This window comes from Polistes fuscatus, unplaced genomic scaffold (assembly GCF_010416935.1).
Source record: "Polistes fuscatus isolate 324 unplaced genomic scaffold, CU_Pfus_HIC Scaffold15, whole genome shotgun sequence".
Lineage (NCBI taxonomy): Eukaryota > Metazoa > Arthropoda > Insecta > Hymenoptera > Vespidae > Polistes > Polistes fuscatus.
In genome coordinates this window covers 4,175,157-4,201,949 of record NW_025113053.1, presented here as the reverse complement: position 1 = coordinate 4,201,949, position 26,793 = coordinate 4,175,157, and the positions used below count along the sequence as shown (strand labels likewise).

Sequence of the window (26,793 nt, the reverse complement as noted above, 5' to 3'; positions counted from 1 at the left end):
CAGGGCAATCGATTATACATATGTAGATCGGATAAAAACCTGTCGGTACGAAACAAAGCACTCTCCTCGTATTCGAGAATGACTGTTAAAGTAAAGAGGATGGATGCCCGAGGCGTATCGATGTTGCGACGCGCGATATACGCTCTAATCGTTCTAGCGCGTTTTAATATTGATAGAAATGAACCACTCGCGGCGTACTTTTCAAAAAGAGGCGACACGCAAACTTCAATTTCTTTTCAATTTTAATATACCGAACTGAATCGAATCGAACCGAATCGAATCGAACCGAATCGAACCACGATTACGATCCGTATTTAACTAACGTCATGAAAATATATACAAACATATCATTTCGTACGCGATTGAAAAACATTATTTTTTAAATGAAACATATCGATCATAAGAAAGACGAGGAATAATCAATTATTTTGTAAATATTTTTTCCGCGTTCTTCGATGAATTACCTTGATAATTTAACACACGTTTTTCGCACCTTCAAATCAAACTCGCGTAACTCGCGACGAATTTGTACGAGTACAAAACTTAAGTGGCTTTTTTGTTTCTTTTTTTCATTCATACGAACGTACAACGGAAGGTATTTAAAAAATAAAAAAGTAGCACATTTAAATGGTCACTGGTTCGCAATTGTCGATCCATTTTCATTCTTCGTTCATTCATTTTAAAAAATAATAAACAAACTTACGAGGACGATGACGAAAACTGGAAACTTGTGGCACATCTCACAGCGTATACATATATTTATAAATATGTATATACGAATATTTAAAAGACGAACATAAAGAAAACGGTCACTGTACACAGGATAAAAACAACACACTGAGAGATCCTTAAATTCACTGTGGCTTCTTCGTACAGGGTCCTCTTCGATTTTTATCGTTGATAATGCAAACTGAAAATGAAATGATCCACGGCGAACGATGAACGGATAAGAGAAGGAAAAAAAATAATTCAAGCTCGTTCACGGACAAACGCACACCTCCCGACGGCTCCTGTTTTCACCGGGATGCAGCTGCACTATCATTCGATCGACCGTTCGACGAAATCTCCTCAGCATCCGTCTCGTATTTTACTCCAAATATCCTGGATATATATCACGTAGAATTCAATCCTTTAAACTTAATCCCTTTGAACGTTATTCGCGTTAGTTCCTCGCACTATCTTTTTCTATCCCTTTATTCGTAAACCACCGTTAGAAATACGTACTTTACGTAAAAACACCAAATATTATATCGAGTGAAATCCGAGGTATCCTTCATTCGTTTGAGTAACACTTTCGAACGACTATGTGAATCACTATGATTTATTTAATATAATTTTTCTGTTAATTTCCACCTCTCCTTAACCTATCCAATCAAGCACCTATCGATCGTATTACGGAATGCGCTTATACAGATTATCGCGAGTTTCCATGGTGCACTCGAACGCACTTTACGAACGAATTCGGCAAGTACAGGTTTTAATTCTGAATATCCTCTTTCACGAACTTTCGTTATATTTCATCGCGCACGCACGCACTAGAAGGATCACTCTTGTTCCTCTCCTCCTTCTCCTCCTGTTGGAGGACACCCTAAGGAAGACGACGCGCGAAGAAATCGTGGTAAAAAATCCGAAAGAGAACACTGGAAACGGCCGATCCGCTCCCAACGACGTCGGCGGAGTAACTAAGCGGCGAAAGGGAACGAGAGAGCGTCTGCCCCCACCACTGACCTGTCCTGACGCCCCACCGTCAAGCCCTTACCCCCACTACTCTCGCTCGTTCTCGCTCTTGCTCTCGTATATGTATACACTGGCTCTCACTCGCTCCCCACTACTACTCGTAAAACCCAACGGAACACGCTTAACCCTCCGTGCAACTACGCTCTCCAGACTCTCTATCTCTATCTATTTCTCTCTCTCTCTCTCTTTCTCTCTCTTGTCTGTCTGGATATATTTCTCTCCTCTCCTCTCCCTTTCTCTCTCTCTCTCTCTTTATTTGTAGAGTTAGTTTTATTGTACGTTATATATATTTCACTTTTATTTCATTTTTAATCTTATTTGTAACCACTCTATTTCTCTGTTTGTCTATCCTGTCGCTCTTTTTTTTTGTTTACTTGCTTTGCAAAAGACAAACCGTTAGATGGCAAAATCCAAGAGGTTGTCCTAATGGTTCTATCAGACAACAACGAGAAGAACACTTTCACGAATTAATCGGTAGCGTCCTCGCACTACACAACCAACCACGATTGATTCGGTGTGGAAAGTCGGAGAGAAAAATCACTTGGTGAAAAACGTTCGATATTTTCCGCTTTCGGAGATTTCAACCCTGTAGACTCTGGATTTAACCATTATCTTCTTTTCCACTGTTGGACGAGAACAGAACAACTACGACGACGACGACGACGACAACGATGTCCGAAGTGCGCGCGCGCGTACTACAGTAAATCGCTTAAATCAATTTTGTCTTAATTTACGAAGAGAAGAGATCGTCTTTTCGAGGTGCTACTGACGGTCGAGATAAGGAAGTAATTTAAGAAATTCCTCCCTCTTCTTCCTTTTCCTTTTCCACTTCCTCTTCTTCTTCTTCTTCTTCTCTCTCCTCACCTCTCCTCTCCTCTTTTCACACCTAAGAACGTTTCCAAGACGAAACGTTAACATAACTATCCCCTTTTTACTTTCAATTAATTATTGTTGTTGTCGCAAATCTAAAAGTTCGCTAAATGATGTTTTTACTATTTAAAAACATTTATTTATCATATTTTTATATTCATTAATTCTTGTTCGAAGTTAACAGTTAACTTTACGTTTATTATAAACATATTCTGTCCTTTTTTTATTTCTCTCTCTCTTCCTCTCTCTTTCTTTATTCATCTCGTTTCTTCTTGCTATATCTCTTGGCTTCGCATCTAACGCCCAAACGGGTATCGCTCGTTTCTACCTACGAATGGAGCGGAAACGTTACATCGAGGAGCGTATCACCCGATTTATCTCTCTCGGTAATCCGTTTTCGGTCTATCGCCGGACTCGATTGCCGAGCACGAACGAGCCTCGTCCGTTCTAGCCGACACCTGAACGCTAAATAACCCGTGCGCGACGGATAAGCCGACGACACTTCGTCTATCCCAGGACTAGCCCTGACTAGTCCTTCCTGACTCGGTAAGACCAAAGCTGTACCGGTCAAGTTAAATGTTCTACCATTATGAACTCGATCTATACCACATATTGCTTTCCTCTCTTCCTCTCTCTTTCATTTTCTTCAAAAGTTATTAGGTGTACAAATAAGTTTCCGCTGTTTTAATGTAGATAGCGCGGCGCGGAGTTTCCGTTTACTTTCGCAAATGATATCCTGCTTAAAAATTAGTTTGGACGTTAAGAACAACATAACCTATTAATATTATTGATTTCATATTGGTAAAATATAATTTTTTTTAGTTGAAAATGTCCAAACTTGAGCCAAATAAGCGTCATTTGCGGGAAATATTAGTTTACTTCTTTAATATAAAGAAATCTGCTGCTGAGGCGCATCGATTGCTCGTAGAAGCATATGGTGAGACTGCTTTGAGTGAGAGAACGTGTCGTGAGTGGTTTCAAAAGTTTAAAAACGGTGATTTCGACGTAGAAGACAAAGATCGCAGTGGAAGGCCAAAAATTTACGAGGATGCAGAATTGGAGGAAATATTGGAGGAAGATTCATCTCAAACACAAAAAGAACTTGCTGTAACATTAGAAGTCACTCAGCAAGCAGTCTCACATCGTTTAAAATCATTAGGAATGATTAATAAACAAGGAAATTGGGTTCCGTACGAATTAAAGCCGAGAGATATTGAACGCCGATTATGCTTAAGTGAAATACTGCTTGCTAGAAATAAAAAAAAGGGTTTTTTACATCGTATCATCACTGGTGACGAGAAATGGATACATTATGATAATCCAAAAAGAAGAAAATCATGGGGATTACCAAGCCATGCGTCAACATCAACAGCAAAACCGAATATTCACGGAAAAAAACTCATGCTGTGTATTTGGTGGGATCAGCTGGGTGTAGTGTATTATGAGTTGCTTAATCCGAGCGAAACAATCACCGGAGCCCTCTATCGAACACAATTAATGAGATTGAGTCGAGCTCTAAAGGAAAAACGCCCTCAATACTATTCTAGACACGAAGAAATTATTCTCCTGCATGACAATGCTCGTCCACATGTAGCGGCTCCCGTGAAAAAGTATTTGGAAACACTTGATTGGGAAGTGTTACCCCACCCGCCGTATTCACCAGACATTGCACCGTCCGATTATCACCTATTTCGGTCCATGGCACATGCTCTGTCGGAGCAGCGGTTCAAATCATATGAAGATACCAAAAATTGGGTTGATTCGTGGATAGCCTCAAAAGACAGGGAGTTCTTCCGACGTGGGATCCGAATGTTGCCTGAGAGATGGGAAAAAGTCATTGCAAGTGATGGACAGTATTTTAAATAACCTTAAAATTACCATTCTTCTAGAATAAATACTTAATTTTTAATAAAAAACGGCGGAAACTTATTTGTACACCTAATAGAACATTTCTTTTGTTTTAATTTTTTTCAATACCTTCGATTATTACTCTGAAAAAATTGTTTTTTTCAAACTTACGCCGAAGAATGCTCGGATATTTTCCTTTTTATTTCTCTCTCTCTCTCTCTCTCTTTCTCTCTCGCGTTGATCCGTACACCGAAGTTGAATCGAAGAGTAATAAAGCGGTCTTAGGTGAAAGGCGTACGCGCGCGACAAGATTTATCGCGCCGTGGAAATTTATTCGTCTGTATTTACCGGTAAAGGCGAAAACCACCTCGGGACAAAGGAGCCACCCCTATCTTGGGGGTATCGCATAAACAACCAAGATCGCGATCGTACTTCTACGATGTACGATCTCCGAGAACGCTTTTACAAAAGAGCCGCGAGACCGACGGCCTTCGTGGTGAGTTGAGGCGAGGGTAAGAAGGAAGGACTTTAGAGTTTCGCCCTTGCTTTGCTAATCCTAAAACTCCATAAATATCGAAAACAGAATTTCTTCTCCGTAGGATCATTCTCGTAATCTGGATGCTGTCAACTTCTCGCTTATTTCATTCTTTCGATTATTTTCGAAAGAAATGGTAGTATTCTAGAAATCTATCAGGTACATGCAAAAATAAAGGAAACGAAAAAAAAAACCATGCCATTTGTCTCGCTTCAACGAACCGGTTAAAAGGGGAGTCGTATTTATGTACCAACATACGCCACCATTTTCATTTTCAATGTTCCTCTCTCTCTCTCTCTCTCACTGTTTCTATCGTTCTTAGTACAATTATGCACGCCGCTTGTTTCTTTCATTGGACTCTTTCGAAATCTTTCATTTTCACCTCTCGATCGCGTGATCGCCGCTTTCGTGCAGCCCTTTTGGCAGACGCGTTACGTACCTACCCGAAAGACACGTTTCCAACCATGTTCGACCACGCGATGAGGAAAGAAAGAAAGAAAGAGAGAGAGAGAGAGAGAAAGGAGAGAGAAAAAGAATTCCAAATGGGATGCAATTACTCCATCGAAAATTAGAATGCAACCCCGTTGCATCGTATCATATCGCAAAGAGATTGCACACTATTTCGTTGTAATTAATGTGTAAAAAGTGGTCATTCTAGATCGTGAGAATCCTTTCTCCCTGTTTAATAATTGACTCCTTATTTTTTGGACTAACGAGAAGATCCAGGTAGCTCTCGTATTTTTACGATCACAAAAGTCAGGTAATATCACCTTTGGCGGTATATACCAATGCTGATTCGAGGAGGAAATAGAGACAACGAACGACAAATGAACTAGTGAGTCTTCTTTGCCGAAAAGAATGAGAAGGAAAAGTAGATGGAAGAGAAGAGGTAGGTTGTTCCATTGTAGGTTTGTGTCTGTATTCTTCTTAACCTTCCTAAATTCCCGTTCACCATTGACTATTTCACGGTTCATCCAAGCGATGAGAAAACGACAACTTGGAAGGGCCAAGCAGGGTAATAAACCGATACCCTTTGATGCTTTCTATTCTTTTCCTTTTGCTATACCTACCGTTCATCATCCATCTTTCTGCCTACTTTTAGTTCCTTTTCATGGAAGAATATACCGTTGCATCTGATATTTGTTCGTTTAACACGTTTTCTGCCACGAGTCATTTTTCAACATAATACAGCAGCAGACCACGTGTACCACAAACGGTAGTCAATATAATAGAGTTCGAAGAATATGTTTAAATGAAATATTCTTTAGTTTTTCTCTTAAGAATGTATTTATAATTTATTTATTCGTAGAATTAATGTTGAAAACATGAAGTTATTTTATTTGTCAATCGTTGTTTCAACAGATGTTTTTCTTGCAATTTATCTATCACGAATGGTACACGTGGCACGGAACATGTTAATAAGGAATGATTTTTGGATAAAAATGATATCGATCTTTTCTAACACTTATCAAAGTGCGATAAAGATAGACGATCTATTATAAACCCTGCTTTTCTTTCGATATTGTTAATATAAAAAAAGTGAAAACAAGCAAGAAATGTAACCGTTTCGGTGTTGATCGCGAGTCTCGATTCGTTGTTCCACATCGCATAGATATCGTTGAATCTGAGTATGTACGTGACTATGCGTGTTTTATAAGCGAAATCGATATACGCCGATCACGTGTATCGTGAGAACGCTCCTTCGATGAATTTTCATTTATCGTTTCTCGATTTACACGCTTGTCGATTGTACGAAAGATTGGCGACTCTAGTAAACGGACAATTATGCACAGTAGATTATTCGAAACAAACGGGATTGCGACTGGTACATACCATACCACGATTACCAAATGAAATCGTAATCTTTGATGTAATGCGTTATGTTCCGTAATACGTTAAAGAAAAATTTGACAGGTGGTTTGTCGAATCGATAGTTTTATCGTTGAGTCTTTCTCTCGTTTTCCATCGTCTTAATAAAATTAGGTAAGAATGAATAAGACTGTATATCGCATATACGTGCCAGTTACACCGAGTGGTACCTATTTATCCATACATATATGTATATAAGTAGACGCGTGGGAAAGAATTTTCTTTGTTTCTTGTCGGAATTGCGCGTGTATATAAATTTATATGAGCAGAATTGTTCGTTGCAAATACCTCACGAATGCTTCCGTTGTTAAAGTAAAAATTAAGGATGTTAAATAAGTGGGTGGAAACAAAATGATAGAACTGGGGTGTGGAAAAAGAAAGATGGTTAACAACAAGGTTATCGCGATCTATCTCTGGATTTTATAAGAAAAATATATGCATAGTTTTGAATACTCACGTAATTTTTCCACGCCGTTAGCGATTATCTGTAACAGAAAAGTAGAAGAGTGAGATGTTAAAAACGTGACACGAGAAACGGATTCGGTTTAAAACATTTATATGTGTTCGTGTCGCGTTCGTTCGTTCGACGTTCGACGAGGAGAGATCGAATCTTTAAAACTCGTTCGAGAACGTGTACGCGAAGAGACCAATAACGGCTCGAGGCCAAAATGTAAGTACTTCGTAGGATGCTTCTATGCTGCCAAGTGGGCTGCTCTCTTTCGATCTCTTATATAAGTGTTTTAATTTCGATATTTCACGATAATTAAAGTGGAAAACATGTTTCCTCAACACACAAATTTAATACAATAAACATTGCGACGAATATACTTATTAATATCATTGTTATCATTATTATCGTTATTATATTATGAAGTTATTATCAGCTCGATCTATGCGTATATAGAATAGATATTTATCTATTTATTATAATCAATGAGAACAATGAAATTCAATTATAAGCGCGCCAGACCAAACGTGAAAATAATGAACAATAATACGAATATAAATTTAAAATGACTACATAGTATAATACTTAGCAATTTTCTATAAATGTAGACAAAAAAAGAACAATCAAGGTAGTAGATATATGACACATAGGTGAATGAAGTTGCCTCTTAGAAATATAACTTCTGACTCATCGGTAAGTCACGCTGAGTTGAACCCATTAAATAATAACCCCGCATACGATTCTAAATGTTCCTCTATTGTACACGTATTATTTGTATGTATTTATCAATTAAACAAAACAAAAACAAAACAAAAAACAACGAAATTAGCGAGGAACAAGAACAACGACAAATTGAATGGATCTCTATTACGATTGTAAGCTCATTTAATTCCAGAAGGTGAATACCACGAGAAGAGGTGGGAGCATAATGCAACTCGTGTCGTTAGTTTTCATAACGAAAAGAGGAGCAACGAAATGTGCATCGACATTTACCTCGACTCGATTGCTCTGGAGATATTCTTGTGCGATATCACGAGTCGGTACTACCGATTTTCAACGGTGTATATGGCTAGGTTGTAGCCGATTATCGTAAGGTTTTGCATTCGAGGGATTTCACTAATCCATTCTCTCCATATAATCCCATTATCGGCCGTTTTCCTTACGGCGATACCAGGTTAACGGAGTACGCACGTACGTATATACGTATGTGTATATACGTGGTAACGCGTTATATCTACAACTTGTATTTAGAGATCCTGGCAAAGCGACCTTTACACCAGGGACGAGACAAAGAGAGTGTGTGTGTCAGTGTGTAGGTGAGACAGAGAGAGAGAGAGAGAGAGAAAGAAGAGGAAGTGAGAGAATTTTATCGAAGGTAACTGCAACACCGATCGACGAAGAACGTTCACGCGTTCGCAAATGCCTCTGCCGGGGTACAATTAGAATATCGTCCTATTCAATATGCGCGAGCAAATCCTAGGCAAAGCGATCGTATTAAATGCTTTCGACTGATATTATTGGCATGGTTAAAGGTTGTCTTCATAGGACCATATGTATAAAATGTTAGTTGAATGATACGACGAAACACGTATTAACATTATAGAAAACGAATGAAAGGAATTTAGAAATTTTTTCTCATTCGAAAAAAATGTCAAGGTTGTTTATTTTTTTCCTTTTCTTCTTCTTTTTTTTTTATTTAAAATCGTACCTTTCCAAAGAAATGTCTAAGTAGATTATCTTTTTTTTTTTTTAACGGACCGAAGTGATTCTTCTCGAAACAAATTTCTAGGTCATCTATTTTTACTTTTTGTTTTTTTTTTTTTTTTAGATGGAACCCATAAATAAATCATAGCATACAATGCTGTATACATCTCTCTAGCAATCGACTATTAAATACCATAAACTTTCACTAGCACAAAGGACGGATTTCGTGATGGTCTTACAAGTTGACGCTCGTGTATCGAACGAATTCATTTTGCGTAGGGTAACGTCTCTTTCGAATCTGGGCCGTAACGAATTCGCATAGCGAGGGTGAAAGGAAAAGAAGACAAAATAAGAAAGAAAGAAAGCAAGAAAGAAAGAAATGAGAAAAAAAGGAAAGGAAGATAGAACGAAAGAAACGGACCTTTTTGGAATAGCCCCCTAGGGGGTAGGTAACAGGCAGGCAGGCACACGGATCGGGGCACAGAATAGTGGTGCTAACTTAATGAGGGACCACCTAGTTTTAACTGTTTGTTTTTTAAGCAGAGTCCAAGTCGAGCGGAGAAAAGAGAAGAAAGTGAAATAAGAGAAGAGCAAAAGTTAGGTGGACAGACCGGTGGTGGTGGTGGTGGTGGTGGTGGTGGTGGTGGTGGTGGTGGACGGATTCTTCCTTTCCTTCGTCTTAGTTGACGTTACTCACATTCTCCGTCTCCCTTTCTCTTTCTCTTTATACGCGTTCACGCTCGGTCGACCTTCGTTTATGGCTTGTATCGCATACCTCGTTGCCATAACTTCCGCGATTTAGCCGTGAAATTACACGCGAATGAATCGGTACCAAAGAGCCAGCGAACGAACGAACGAACGAACGTTCGAAGATAGTACGATAAACTTTCCGTTCTTCTCCTTTTTCCCTTATCCTCCCGTGTTCTTTTTCCTTCCACCCCCCTCTCTCTCTCTCTGTCTCTCTTTATCATAGCCTATGTACGTATTTCGTCTCGATCTTTCGTCGTTCGATCGATTTATTCGCTCGATTCGCGCGAAGAATGCAGCTGACGCGCGATACTTTCGCGGCGCGATTAACAATAAGTTTGACTTCTTTTTCTTCTTCTTCTTCTTCTTCTTCTTCTTCTTCTTTGCGCCACTTCTCCAAACCACTTTGGTAGCCATTGTGTGGATTTTTGTGCCGATAGGTTCCTCTCTCTCTCTCTCTCTCTTTCTGTATATATATATGTATGTGTATGCAAAAAAAAAAGTTGTGCGTGTGAAAAAGAAAACGAAAGAAAGGAAGAAAAATTTTCTTTCATTAGCGTCGCCATGCTGTGATACTTTTTCCTAAAGTCCATTCTTTCTTTCTTTTTCATTTTCGTTTTTTTCTCATTTGATCTTTCTTTAACGAAGCAAAGAAGATCTTTTTTTAGAATAGATACCCACATAAATTACTTTTAAATCGCGATTTTCCGATATATATCCTACCGATCAGACTTTTCCTTCCCCCTTCCGACTTGTTTGTCGTCTAAGGATAAAAAGAAGGAGAATATATTTTCGAAAGTTAACGATAACGATAGCGATGAAAAAGTGTGTTTGACGTGGGTGCATCGTCCATGATTAAATTTATCACTGACAAGCGGTACGGAAAAAGCACGCTGACATAACTTTTGTCTCGACCACGTCTGTATCCCTTCCGTCGTTCTAGCTAGCTAGCTACAACCACGACGAGAGTTAACTTTTGTTGACGCGAGTGTTCGTGCACAGAGCAAAAAGCGTCGCATTAGGAATTTTCGCGAAAATCGAGAAAATGTAGTGTATAATAACATATATATATATAGACTTAGGTACTTTCGAAAAAGTTACCAGAACTTGCTGGTTCGGAATTCGTTTCGCGTAGATATAGTTTTCTTTTTTCAAAGATTATATTTCCGATTAACACTTCGCGAAACATACATTTACAAAATTGAATATCTCTCTGACATACAACTTGTTTTAATTCGATTTGTTACAATCTAAATTACGCGATTTAAATTCTTCAAAAATCATTTGCCATAAAGTATTTACGTATATTATATAATTTATATTCGTTTCTCTGAATAAAAATAAAACTTTGTATTGAAATACAATGGATTAATAATGGAACCGTTCGTTCGATTTAGTTTTCTTAATGATTCCTTTGGGTAGTTTCGAAAAATACTACTCACGATCACATATTTCCCGTGGAAAAAAATATGGCATATGGGCTACGATGATGAAGGGACGGTCTGCCCGCCGGCGATCTCGTATTTCCCGTCGATTATTATTCATCCTGCCTTAATATAAAAGAACACGATTGGCTGACCTCGCAAGGATCCCCGGCGACACGAGGTAGGACACGCGAACGAAGGATCAAAACGAATCGGTGACACCGAAAGAAAGGTACCCTCGTTAACATTCACTTCTAAGCATTACCATGCTTAACGCGTTAACCCTTTTCGCTTTATTTAAACAATTGTTCTTTGACTAGGGTCTCGTAAAAAACACGCTTGTTACACGATAGTTTTCTATTGATCTTTCATAACGGCGAATAGAAAGGAATAACTGCTCTATTATTAACAATCTTTTTAAACATTTTCCATTGACGAACAGAAATTGCTCGTCAGCATGGAAAATGCTTTTTCGATTATGAATTTTGGAAGTATTTTAAAGAGTAATCACAAATTCTCGCCTATGCTATGTAATTCGGTAAAAAGTTCATCCTTTCTCGAGATGCTTGGTACAAAGCTTTTACTTCTCTTTCTCACTCTATCTCTTTCGCTCTTTCTTTTTCTTCCATCCTTCATTTTTCCATCTTCGTCTTGCATTGTATGACCTCGTGACGCATCAGGATAAGTGACATTTCGTGTTCCGTCTCGTGAAAGATTTCAGGGATGCACGAGACATAGTAAATAAAAATATATATTCGTTTATAGAAGAAGAGAGCACGATGCCAAGCAAGTTTCCCATTTTGCGAAAAAGGTGAAACGTTCTCGCAATAGTACCTATCGGTTGTTTATCTTCAACCTAGCGAGATTATTGAGATTTTCAAATTGAAAATATTACTCGTATTTTATTGTTTTCTTTTATTTATTTATTTATTTTTCATCTTATACAAAATATGAAATTGAAGTGAAAATTTGGAGGAGGGCAAAATCGTACGAGTCAGTTATTTTACAATCAAGAAATCGAGGAAGACTTTCTACGATTTGAGATATCCAAGGTAGCCGCGTTCTTGCGCTAACGAGTGGACCTTAAAAGGGGGAAAGAGTTTCCTCGATCACCGGTTAACATCTTTGTCTCGTCCTTTCGAGGCCGGCTTGTGAATATATTCATGAGAAGGAGTGCGCGAGCGAGCGAACGAATGAACGAACGAACGAACGAGCGAGCGAGCGAGAGGAAGATAAAGAAAGAGAGAGAGAGAGAGAAACAGTGAGTACAAGAGTACGAGAGAGGGAGAGTACTGTAGTATCGACCCGTCGAAAATTTTCGTCCTCTTTCGTGCATCAGACTCTGTGCATCTCCTCTAACAACGTTTACCGCTAACAAACGAAAATAAAAAAAAGAAGCACTGATTTTTAATTGGACTACTATCGTTAACGATCGATATCTGTCAATTAAGTATAATTCTGCCAAATCTCATTTATTATTCCTCCTCTCATTGTCATTTTATTAATGCACGTTATTCCATTCTCGAGGGAGTAGGTAGAGTAGCGTAGACTCGATTTATTTTCATCGTGAATTCTCAATGTTCGTTCGTTCGTTCGTTCGTTCGTTCGTTGCTTTCGACGTTATCTTTATTCGAAATCGTGCCACCCTTCATGATTTTTCCATCGATCGAATATCGAACTATACCGTGAACCTAACGATAATTGAGAAATCGTTTTGTTTCATTGAAAATCGAACCTTGATCCTCCCCCCCCCGCCACACGCACGCACAATTTCCTTTATATTTTATTATTTTTCTTTTTTTTCGAGTAACGAATCTCTTCGATCTACGCCCTTTCTCGTCACACTTCGTTTTGAGTTATTTCAAAGCGTAGATATTTAATCTTTTGTACGTTTTTATCTTACTCACTTTTCCAATCTAATATTCTCATAACTTCGATCTACTAGAAACACGTATAAGATTTTTCGTTGGAACGCGTAGGTATAAAATAACTAAGATTTAAATAAATCAAATGTATCTATATACTTTTATATTTATATTAATAAGGAAATAAACGATCGAATAATAAATGAATTATTCTGATATGGAAGGATATTATTAGATGCATAATAAATATCGTTCGTGTCACTCTAACAGATTAAAAAGGAAACTAATATTCTTAAGTGATTTCCGATTGAAAAAAAGAAAAAAAAAAAGGGAGAAGAGATATAACAGCTCTTTTTCAGAAACGGAAATTGAATTATGATATTTTAATAAAGATTGCGATGAAACGCATAAACGAGACGAAATAGTTAGAAATCGAATAGGTAGTTCGAATTATGTTTTAAATCGGACAGGTTCGTCATTCTTAAAATGTAACTTATTAAAAAAGAGATTGGAAGTTTGTTTCATGAGATTCCTTTTAGATGGTTTTAAGTTATCGAACGTCGTATCTTCTCGTAAGAACGCGTCCCTTTTTATCAGAGACGTTTCGGCGACTGGAAGATAGCTCTTATGACCGTAGTATGATCATTCGTCACGGTCGATAAACTTTTATCGCTTTTTCCTTGTCAATCCGTCTAGTATATTTAGGCGCATCGTGTACTTCCGTTGATAGTAACGTAAAACTCACACCTTATGAATTTCAATATTTATCAAAGATAAAAATAGGAAATTTATGATTTCGTTTTATGTTTATTAGAAAATCATAACTTATTTAAGAGTTATTATATATAGTTTGAATTATTATATTTATACTAAAATAGAAATAGTACAATACATCTTATCGATCTATGACGAAGAAACGTTGACAAAAAGAATTTCGTCAACGTTTTAATACGTTTCGATTTTAGAATTTCAAACGAGTAAGTAATTTACCTAATCGCAAAGTTTTGACTCTCACCTTTTAGGATGTCTCACGAACAACGACACCTAATTCCAACAGGGAGAAGCACTTACATGCGAGTGACGGTCAAAAGTGGAATCATTAATCACTCGACATCCGTCGGATCCAAAGGGTCGGATTTTAAGGGCCCCACGACTTTTTTCGTTATATTCCCGTTAAAAGTCTTTCCAAGAAAGTGCGAATTGTCTACTCGTATAACACGCGTGTTATTCTTCGTATTATAAAAATGATAATCGTTAAGAAATAAGGAGTTACGAGCGTGGTAATACATAAGATATATATTTCTTTCGGCGCTTCTAACCGTGTAATTTAAAACATTGTTGCGTCTTAAAACCTCTTGAATTTCGCGTTCGAGTGGCATAAAACGGCCTACCGGAGCGTCAAATAAATGGCTTACGAGTAGCCACGAATACGAGCAAATGGTAACGGGCCGTGTTTATCTCGGACACTAGTGGTAGGTGCATCGTGCCTACTAATAGCTGGAATTCATGGCTCGGCCATTTGAAATAGGTAAGTCGAAGGGAATTCTTGAGAACATTTTTCTTAGTTCGGATTATGGTTTAACCTAGAACCCCTCTACGAGTGCTACTATCTTTCTTCTTTTCTTCCTTTTTTTCTTTTCAAAAGAAAGCTACACATTTCCTCTGGTAGAATACAACGAGTCTTGGATAATGGGATGATACTAACGCGAAGGTAACCAAAAAATATGAAAGGAAACATAGAGAAACGTTATTTAGGAATAACGATGGAACTTGAAAACAAGGAAGGTGTCAAAACAATTATTGCTTTTACTTTGAAATGGTTTGAATCTTTCAAGAGTAGTCTCAACACATTCATTGACTTGTAATGAGAGTCTAAATAAGCCCGAGGAGATAATTACGAAGCCCTCCATCGTTGTTATTTTTGTAAACCTAAAGAAAACGTTGTGCGTGGTCTTTAAAAGTTGTCATTAACATTGTTTTTGTCCAGGAAGATAACATTACTACGGCACCGGTCTTATCTAACTAATGTTCTAAGAAATCTTACTAGTCTTTTTCTTGTTCTTTCTTCTTTTCTCGTTGACTTGTTACATTACGAATTGAAATTTCGACCGTAATTAAGACAGTCCCGTATTGTATTATCCCGCTAATTAATAAAAATGTTAATAGAATTGAAAGAGAGAAAACTATATGAAAAATAAAAAGTACAAAAATGACTACATTTAGAAGGAGACAATTTATGGTAACCAGTTATATTTTTTCTATCAAAATATCGAGAATAAATATTCTCCATCGCAATACGTTTAGACAATTTGTTGTTGCTATATAAATATATATTTATCTATCTATTTAACTATCTCTCGTTCGTAAACGTATCGATAAGTTTCCGGTTGGCATCTCTCAGCAAGGGAAATGAGATGGATGAAGAGAGGAACGGAGAGGAGTAGCCGGTTGCACCGGTGGTGGCAGATGCGGATTCTCGGGACGGGGCAGGCAACGCGCATACGTCCGTTCGTGAGGGAAATAAAAATACAGTAGGCGTGTCGGGTGTATGTGCTTGATACGAAAGAAGGAGGGTACACGTTAGGTGCTCTCGTATATGCGTGCGTGCGACAAAGAGTGAAAGCGAGCGAGCGAGCGAGCGAGAGAAAAAAAAAAGAGTAACACAGAGAGAGAGAGAGAGAGAAAGACACTTTGGTGTGTAAGCCGGCTTATTACGCGCCGCCGGAGGCTACAAACACGCCGAATAATGGCCGAGGCTCCTTCGTCGAAGAAAGACCGTCGTCGTTGGGAGATGCCCTTAGGTAGGTTTCTCGGTAGGTAGAGTTTGCCAAGCTACAAGTCGAGATAGGCAGCCAGCCGCGGAAAGCGACGGCCGAACACGCTGGTGGGAGGGAGCAAACGGTGTCGTATTAAATTATAATACTTCCAGCAGGAAATTACTAGAACGACGGGAGTGTAAAGGGTATGAGAGTGGTTTCTAGTCATGCTATACTTCTTTCTACTAGTTTTTCCCCTTCCCTTTCCCTTCTCTTCCCTTCCCTTACTTACTTACTTTTCTATATCTTTTCATACAACGTATATACTTTACTCCTACCGTTTTTCTCCATTTTATTTTTATCATCATTAATAATATAGTCGAAATATCAAAATGTTTACGAGGAAAAATATCCAATGTTTCTGATAGATTTTTTTTATCTTTGTCCTATATCGAAAGAATCGATATATCTCGTTTTAAAGCACGTAGCGTAATGACGAATAATAATTTCTCGGTAACGACGCAACGCATACTAAAATTCATAGCGAGCAGTTAACGGATGAGGGGAAGAATCGTAGAAGCGTGAGAGAGCAGAACGTTTCCGTCATATTCGTGGAGTAAGAGTAAGAGAACTTCCTCCTCTTTTCTTTGCCAGACGCTTCCTCTTCTCCTCGTCGCCATTTTCATTGCTATCGTCCTCCTCGTCGTCGTCGTCGTCATCGTTGTCGAATATGAGACGCATAATTATTATCACACTATGTTCGCATACATTTTTCCCTATTAATATTCATAAAGTCGATCCGTCAAAACGGACCTTTCTATAGGTACTTCGTCTTCCCTACAGTTTTTCTTATACTCTATGACACATCGATCCCAGTTAGTTCTATTCGGAAAATATCGAAGAAGTAAACATGATACTGAACGAAAGAAAAATATAACATATAGCTAGAATTAATCGAGAGACGTTCGAAGGTGTGAAAAAATAAAAAAAATTGAGGTTAATTTTATGATGTAGAAGTTTCACTTTTGTTAGTAGCCTTATTTGAAAACTACCCTTGCATCTAACGCGTTAATCTCTATTACTAAGGGGTCTCGTGTTCACTCGTGTTATCATGTTTTCTTCTATTTTCTATATCTTTTTTTTCTATTTTTTTTTTTCGTAAACCTTTAATTTATCACGAGGAAAAAATAAACGACTAGGAGGGAATGATGTATCATATATTCTAGAAAAATATATTTCGTACGATAGAAAATATAATTGAACTAATTAAAGCAACATAGTTTTAATAAATAGAATACGATAAGATATGAAAGAAGAAGAATGATATAATTGAAACACAAATATCTATCTTGTCGTTTTTCTCTGTCATTTACGAGATTATAATAAACATTGAATTCATTCGTCAAGAAAAAGAATGCACTCGTCCGAGATAAAACGCGCGACCGATAGAGTGAAAACTTCAAGATTCGATTATTCCTTCTTCTTGTTAACCAATCGTTTCTTTAACGAATGCAAACTCTTTCCGAAGATAACTAATTGCCAGTACTTCTAATTGAAGGAAATTAAAACGCTGAGTTTTCCTACCTCCTTCATTCTCCTTTTTCTTCTATCTTTTTCTATCTCTCTCTCTCTCTCTTTCTCTTTCTGTCTTTCTCTTTTGCTTACTCTTTTCATCGTTTTCTGTCTATTCTGCGTTAAATCAAGCACAATTTACGAGACAAGGTATAAGAAAGAGAATTATTTCATGACTTGACTTCAATCGAAAGAACTAATACTCCAAGCATGGAAGTTTTTATTTCGGGAAAAGACACAGTCATTGCAAGTTCAAATGGCTTTGATAAATATATATATATTCAATTGTTTATTTCTGAATTCCGTTAATGGAAATTGTGTTATTAGAAGAAAGATTACGTCAACAGAAGCCTATAACACGAACTTACTCTTTTTAGCTTTTCATTTATATATTTCTTTCGTTATGCATTCAGATTCGTTGTATTCGATTAATGGAATAATTAAAATAGACAAATGAAGAGAAATAGAGGGAAAGACAAAATAATAGCAAGATTTAGTAAGTAAATTGAATGAAATGGTACAAATAAACTTTTGTACTTTATGTACATAATGAATATAAATTTGCAAATTACAGAAATTCACTCTAAAAATAGGTGTTTCAATATTTAGTAACTTAGTTAACGTATAGAAATAAAAAATTAATGAATATTCAATATATACAATATATTCCTATATTTTACCATATTCTCGATTAATTTCCAATTGTATCACATACATTTTTCATACGTTTCTACAATTGCTAAAGATACATTTACTATTGATTATTTCGAAATAATTAATCACTTCAGAAATTGGTTCTTTAATAAATCTGTGTCGCGAATAAAAGTATTTATGTATATAAATGTGAAAGAATTTTGTTTAAATATTAAACCGTTAACGTATTTTCTTTGTTTTTAATGATATGAAAAATATTTAAGACACCCTCTCTTTTAAAACTAATTGAAGTTTGTTTTATTAAACATTTTTCATATCATTAAAAATAAAAAAAACCTATTTAGGTGGGCTTTTTCAGTTGAGGCTCCCTGTATATAGTTCATTCGTTCGCATATATCATGCAGAGAACACATAATTCATTTCTTTTTGGCGTGTTTGTATATATGTATGTATGTATGCATGTATGTAAATATGTTTGTATTAGAGAAAGTAGTGGCGAGAAATTAATCGACCGTCTGACATGGAGTACACTCGCGTGTTTTCTCTTGGAAATATCAAACGTCCTCGCGATCACGATTGCCTGTGACATCGGTTTATACCATCGTAAGCGAGAGCTGCGAAGCAATACCTACTCGCAATTATCGAGTATTACCCAAGGCACGAGCACATTCGATTGTTCGTTCGAAATGTGTCAATAACCACCCTCAAGAATTTCTGCGGTTCTGTCGTTGAACTTCGTTCCAACCTAAACAAGTATTGAAGGAAAATATTGAATCGTACATACCTCCTGTGTGTGTATGTGTGTACATATGTATTTAAATAAATATATATCTACATATAAAATTTGTCGAATTATATATATTACGTATTTTTATATCATTTTTATCGTATTTTTATTCGTATTTCTTTCCGTATTAATCAGATTACATTATTTGTTTTTTAAAAATTATATAATTTTATTGATTATTACATATCTTTTTTTTTTTTATTCGCACGAACGATATTCCAATTTTGATTGGATTAATTTTACACTTTTGATTTTATTCGATTTTAATTTTAAATCTAACAGATGTATTTAAACGTAAATATATAATCTTACGAAAAATAAAAAAATAAACTTGAAGCTTATCGCTTCATTTCGATGTCGGATAATATTTACTGAACTTGATCGCGACTATTATTCTAAGGGAAAGCAAAAAAGAGAATACGGGATAGGGGAAAAAATATTGCCGCGCAATATAATTCAAGATAGATATTTGTTTTCTAATATAGATAATTTCCAGTAACTGTCCAAAGACACATGTTATGTAAGTAAGTATCTTTGCTGCTTCGCTTTCAAGAAGAATAATAAATATATTTTTGGAAGATCTCTGGAGAGAGATACGAGATGCGTCAACGTTAGAAGATCGACGAGCGGAAAAAATGGACGGATGGTGGGTCAGGGTGGTAAAGAAAATAGATCCTATCTCGTTCGGCTGAATATCTCTTTCTATATATATGTTACTATTAAAGCGTGATATACGTGATTTCATGAAATAATTAACCGATTAACTATCTAATTAAATAACTAAATGAACCAGCTATATAATTGAATTTAATAGTATAGGATTCGTGAAAAAATTGGGCCGTTGGACAGACTGGACCGGGACTCGAACCCGGATCTTCCGCTTTCCGAGCGACTGCTCTTTAACCAATTGAGCTATCCAGGGCCCACCTTCCAATCTCCTCACGAATGCCTATTTAAGTGTTTGGCTTGGACGTGCTCGCATCCCACACTCTACCCCCCTGCAACTTTACATTCGACCCCGAATGTTCGTCATTAGATCTTTTTTCAACGAACCGACAAACCAAAACCTATGTCCAACCTCGATCTTTAATAAAGACTTAAACCAACGCTGTATAACTTACACGAGGGTGCTATTCCCAATACAACCTCGATCTTTAATACAGACTTAACCACCAACGCTGTATAACTTACACGAGGATGGAAAACCTTGCCTAGTTCCTCAGCCAATCGTTCATGTCGCCACTGTGCGTCTTATGTCGGCCTAACCTCTCTTTCATAGATGTTCAACTTTAATTATTTTTCCTTAATTATTGCACGGTCGTAGAAGTGTGACACAAAGCAAACCTCCATCCCGGCTGAGCCCCCAATTTATAGGATTCGTGAAAAAATTGGGCCGTTGGACAGACTGGACCGGGACTCGAACCCGGATCTTCCGCTTTCCGGGCGACTGCTCTTTAACCAATTGAGCTATCCAGGGCCCACCTTCCAATCTCCTCACGAATGCCTATTTAAGTGTTTGGCTTGGAGGTGCTCGCATCCCACAATAGTAACATATTTATTTATTTATTTAATAATATTTTATTGACCCTAGAGCCTAGGCTCCCTAAAGGCCATTAATTACAGTAAAGTACAATATAATGTATAGATAAAACAAAACAAAAATGAAAATGATGTAATTATTATTAAACTTATCATTATATTAGTAGTAACGCACAGTAAGTAGATAAATGTAAAAAGAATATAGTAAATAATACATAAATAAAAGTATAACAGTTCTATAATAGTGGTATAGTAGTATTGGTTCGAAGCAATAAACATATGGTTGATTTCATATACATGAATATACATAAAGGAAACTTAATAACATTATCGAAGTCTTATAGTTTATAGTAAATTTATTGCGGGAGAGGTAGGAGAGGGTGTACAGATTGAAATTCACCCTCGGTTTTCTTTGTCCTTATTATTATCGTCGTGGCACACGACATGAAGCTATCGGGACAGTCCAGTATCACCCACTTGTTATTAATGCAGTATGCTCGCCATGCTTGCCTTTGAAAAATGGTCAACCCATGATGATTCAGAGTTTTACACGTGGTTGGACATACGTATACACGCATACTTACTTACATACGTTTTCTACGTGGGTTTTTTTTTTTCTTTCTTTCTTTTTTTCTTTTTTTCCTTTCCTTCCTTCTTTCCTTCCTTCCTTCCTTTCTACCTTTTTCCCCTTTTACTCTTGGTAGACGTTTTGCGTCGACGGACGCTAACTTTGGAGAAAATATTCCGCGTGACGTGTACAGCTGCCTGGGTTCGCATCGAAGGTTTTACGGACATCGTCGAAGAGCAAATGGGTCGTCGTAGTCGTCGCGACGCCGATCGGTTATCCGACACGAAGCAAACTATTACGTGGATGTCGTCGCATCCGTTAACATGTTGACCGTCGATTATTACCTTGCCAATAAGTTTGAAGGGTATGGTACTATAGCTCGATGCCGTTAACCCTTTCAATATTATGAATAGATACACATGCATTTTTTTTTCTCTATCAAATATAGATAAACTTTTGCAATATTATATTAATATATTATATTATAGTTACAAGTATATACTTCCTTTTTTTTGTAAAACTTTCAATTAATTTCATCCAATATTTCAAGTATAATAAGATTTCATAATCGATAAATTTAACATTAAATAATGTTTTATATAATATAATATATTAATTAATTACAATTGAGATTTTTGCAAAGGATATTTTAATATAACAAAGTTTCATTATTGTTTTAATGCTTTATCGTGCTAAACAATATCGTTGAAGGAATTCATCGACGCTGCTTATTTCGATGTATAATTTTACAAGGTGAAATTGAGAAAATGAGGGAACGATCTTTTTTCTTTTTCTCATTCTCTCTCTCTTTCTCTATTATTCTCTCGTTCTATCTTTCTTTCTTCCCTTTCTCTCGTATGCTTTTGCAAAATATGCGCGTTTTCAGGGGAATCATTGTTATCGATGCAAGCGAGGAAGAAGAAGATAACGTACACTCCCTTTGAAGGTTTCCTTTTCTGGCATTATCCTCGAAGAGCGTTTAGCGAGACTGCAAGGTGGAGAGAAGGGTGGATGGGTACTCGGGGTGGGAAGGAAAGCAGGGTTGGTGGAGGCAAGCGAGGATGGATTACAAGAAGCGTCTCTGGCGCGTGTAAGCTTCGTAATGCGGATCCAAGGGAAGACGAGGGCTCTTTGATAAATGCGAAATGTACCATTCGAGTTTGTTATGGTCTCCGCGATCCACTATTTACGACGGTTTCTTTGAACTTCAGGCTATACGACACCACCACCATCACCACCATCACTACCGGCACCATCCTTAATACCACTGCTATAGCGAATGATGTACTTTACTTCGAAACACCTCAAGTTCGCGGGGACAGCAGCAGCTGTAAGCTCGTAACAAGAGAAGAAACAGTAACTCAGTGGTAAATCGATATGTAATGCTTATACTCCTATATTTCCTCCTCGTATTTTTCTTCAAAGTTACCATATGTATTTTATTTTTCTATCTCGTATCCAATTCTCTCTCTTTAGTCGAACTTTAATCTATATGTCAAGAGTACTTTGGAAAATATTTCTGAAGAACGATGAGGAGACGTTAAAAGTTTCAAAATTAATATAGAAATAGATCTTTGAGAAATATCTCGTCACTTTCGTACGACGTTATCTCGCATATACGTTGTCGAGATTACATATACATCAAAGGGTTCGAAAATCAAACGAACGCTTTCGAGTGCTTAGGCTTGGAGTAATGATTTCAGGTCGGATTTTCTCGGGCGTTATGACTGGGAAAAGGGTTAAAATGTGTGTACTATGTATTCAACGAAAATCCCTTGCTATCTTCATGCTTGCCAAACTAAATTTTACTTTATGTCTCATTTCGATGAAAAATATATATTTTTTCGTGAAAATATTATCTTTGATTTAGGTTATTACGGAAATTCATTTGAATTGAATATATATCTTTTACAATACATATATAATATCTCGTTAAGTAGAGTATAATTAAAACGATAAAACTATACCTACCTTTATTCTTATTTACCTATGAATCAACCGAATACGTATTTTTATAATTACTCGAACTAATTTTTAATCGCAAAGAGTCACGCTTTAATCGTGATTTCGAGGAAGCGCGAGTTTTCGAGCAACCCTTACAAGGAGGTCGTCCTTTTTTCTCCCTCGCTGTGAAATAATAGGATTAGATAATCTTGATACACGTTTTTCGACGTGTCGTAATTAATACCAGCGCGTACCTAACGTTAGTGCTGTTCGAAATTGTCGAGGACGGATATAACGTGCGGTCGGTCGGTCGGTCGGTCGGTCTCTGCTTTCGTGAGACTTGAAGAGTGTCATGAAACGAATGTAAAGCTCGCTGAAAAGCTCGATAGCGATAACAGCCGAGGGAAAACACGAGCGAGCGAGCGAACGAGTCGCGTACCGAGAGCCGACTTCCCTCTTTTATTCTCGCTCGTGGTTTCTCCATTTCTCTCATTCTTTTTCTTTCTATTTATTTCTGTTTTTATCCCTCTCAACCACGATGTTAAAACCCGTACTCGAAAGACAGGTCCGGTTTACACGACTATCTAATCGTATATATGTACGTGTTCATCGACGTGCTTCCTTCGACATATTATGAGAAACCTAACACGCTATATATGCGTTACCAAATTTTTATTCATTTTTTTTCTCGACGAGATTTTTTCTCTTATCGGATTATTAATTAATATTATATGATTATAATTATCGATAATCTCGATTGAAACGTATATTTTAATATAGAAATAATAATATAGGTTTATATAATCTAATTAAATATATATGCATAATTATTATATATATATGTAATTTGATATAAAGAAAATAAAAAGGAATAAAATTCAAATGAAAGCTTATCGTTAGGGTTCGGTCTCGTGTGACCTTCATTTTTCTACGACTTGACTGCGGCTGACACGCTAGATAAAATAGAAATAATAAAACATAAAAGAAATAAAAAAAAAAAACTATAACGAAACTATAACGTTGGCAAGTTCGATAAGATAAATATAGTGTATTTTTCTTAATCGGAAATTATTTCTATTAAATTAAATTTATTATATTAATTTATAATAACTAATGAAAATATCTATCGTTATATCTCGTCTTTCTTTTTTATTTGGTTTATGCACGTTCTATTATTTATTCGTTAACACTTACGTTTAATTCGGTTTAACGAGTGTGACTTAATTAATAGGGATTAATTAAATAACGAGTGTTGAATATGTTAGCATTACAATGAGTTTAAATTGACGTTAATTACGCAACACTTAGAAAGTCTTTCACGTAATAGAACGAAAGAATCAAACTTCGCGAGACGAAAATCGTATGTCTTTGTCTGTAACATAGTTCTTTCACTTAAGAATGGAACCCCGTTATTAGACCTTTCTTGTGGAACCATCTCCGTCGTGTATAACGTCTTCCTTCCATCTGTTTTCCACTTTGAAAAGTCCGGGAAACTCTTTCTCTTGCTTTCCCATCCTAGGCGAGGGTTCTCCATGATATTTTTCTATTATCACACCGAGTAGATAAGAAGGTACACGTGAAGCGTTCCATTTTCACCCAGATCGTACCTTTTCTTGCTTCTTCTCTCTCTCTCTCTCTCTCTTATCGTTTCTTTATTTTTTTCCTATCCGAAGCCTTTTTTTCCTGCCATTTTGAAACATTGATATTCCTCATCGGGATATCAATAATTATTTTATACAAAAATTTGAAAAAAATATCTACATATCTCTATTATTTGGTAGCTTTGTTGAATGCTCGAAAAAAATCTCGAGAATTTGTGTTGCATCTAACGGAAGAAATTCATGAAATTTTCCTTTATAAATGACTTCTTGATGCGAATACTAGACTTTGAATGGCAAAGGAGAGAATTTTCTAAAAATAAATCGCAAAATGGGACACTATTTTTCATATAGAGAGAGAGCATTGTATATTCAAGTATGTATACTATCTAACAGATGAAAAATAGAAGTAATTTAAAATATTAAAGTAAACACAAAAGAAAATGAGATATTCCGTTGAATATTTTCTATCGATAGTACTCCTTTTTTTATATATTTTTTTTTCTTCTCTTCCTTTGATTATTTCCTGTCTTTCGAAACACTTTAAAGTTCCTTTCGGCGAATGAAAAAGAGAGATGTGATAAAGGAGGTGCAAGTTCTTCAAGACACTTTGATCGAACATGCGGAGTTTGAAAAAATCGCCTTTCCGGCAGCGTGGATAATACGCTTGCTATAAAGTAACGTTATTAATACGTTGCGCGTTGGTAAAGCTTAAGCGGCAGGGCGGAGTCCAAAATAAAAAAAAGAAAAAAAAGAAAAATAAAAGCAAGCAAGCAAGCAAGCAAGCAAGCAAGAGAGCAAGCAAGAGAGCAAGCAAGCAAGCACGTCGATCTGTATAATCGGTTTTTCAAATAAGTTGGACCCGTTACCTCGGTGTTACGCTGAACATTTTCTCTTTCTTTCTCTTTCTTTCTCTTGGTACAGAAAAATGGACGTCGAATAAAGACGAAGCGATAAATTATACAAGCACGAGGATTATGCGATGACCACGAAACAACGTTTTTAATATCCGTAGAATGTAGCCTCCACACTCACCGAATATACCTTCGCGTCTCGTCGTTGTGTTATTTTTTTATTGCGAGAAAAATAAAAAGAGGGCTTAGCTATTATCGAAAAGATAAAATGTTTTTAGTTTAAAAGTTACAAACCGAACCGACGTGAATTAAAGTTTTGTCGGAAAGCAGATTTCTCTAAAAAGAAGAAGAGAAAATAAAGGAACAAAAATAAAATGAAAAAAAAAATAACAAGAAGAAGAAGAAGAAGAAGAAGGAGAAGAAGATAGGAAGGAGTTTTTTTGACATCGTTTTCTTGCATTTTCCTATATTCACTTCACCCACATCGTATGAAAAATCACGAGAGAGAAATAACGTTATTCTTTATCCCAATAGCTCGAAGGCGTATTGCCGAGTAAATATAAAAAGAAATAAGCTTCTCTTCGTCATCCTCTTATTCGTTCTTGTCGTCGAAAGGATGAGAATCGCGAGCAATGATGTTTCTCGTAAGGACATATGACGAAGGTATACTAACGATGGTGCATTTTAACGATACTTCATGCACAGGATCATCATCGAAAGCGTAATAGAGAGATGGGAGTAAGCTACGAGGGTTTTATCTACATTCATGAGTAGCGTAAACTTGATTCTCGTTGATGTTTAACGGCTGTGTGCATATGCAACGAGATGTAATCGCAAGCAAAAGAAATACGCAATCATAGCCATGATTCGAAGTGAAAGAAATAAGAGAGAGAGAGAGAGAGAGAATGAGAATTATAGAAGGCACGCAGAATCATCGTGCGTGTCTTGAAAGCATACGTATAGACACCGATAACGACGTTGTTACTTACATTCACCCGTGACGACTGATTAGAATCAGCCGTAACATTCTTAGCTGGCATTGCTAATCGTAAATCGACGATGTTCTTTGCTACGATACAGTCGATTCGCTCCTTAAACTCGACTAAATGATTATTTCTTCGCGGAAAGTCTGTTCCGAGTGTAAAACACCTACCTCTTTTTTTTTTTCGAAACTACTTAAGGGATTATACGCAGTTGCGAGCCTCGAAAATGACGTATTTTCATGAATTTTTTTCTAGAAACAGTTTTTATTTCTCAAACAAAAGTGATGGTAATTCAAATAGAGCCAACTTTTGAGAATACAATAGCGCGTCGATTATGTAAAAATATTAATCTGCACCGCTCCTGTAAATGATTTCCTGAACGTCCTTTAAAAAAAGACGTTTGGCGGTGATCTTCATTTTGACGGTTTGGATTATTGAAATTAAAAAATATGGTGGATTCTTTTAAAGGATAGATTAATGCAGGTATTAAA

The 26,793-nt window shown here is 36.7% G+C and overlaps 1 protein-coding gene across 4 annotated transcripts in view; it reads right to left on the bottom strand.

Annotated features, from left to right (window-relative positions):
- Positions 1–26,793, bottom strand: part of LOC122514549 (latrophilin Cirl-like) — a 283,503-nt gene that overhangs the window by 210,145 nt on the left and 46,565 nt on the right. For 3 of the 4 annotated variants that reach the window (XM_043631449.1, XM_043631453.1, XM_043631451.1), the window contains exon 1: positions 704–1,676. The gene's annotated coding sequence lies outside the window, so the exon portion shown is untranslated. Of the gene's footprint in view, positions 1–703; positions 1,677–7,316; positions 7,345–26,793 lie in introns of those variants that run through there. The other variant, XM_043631452.1, reaches the window with a different exon arrangement.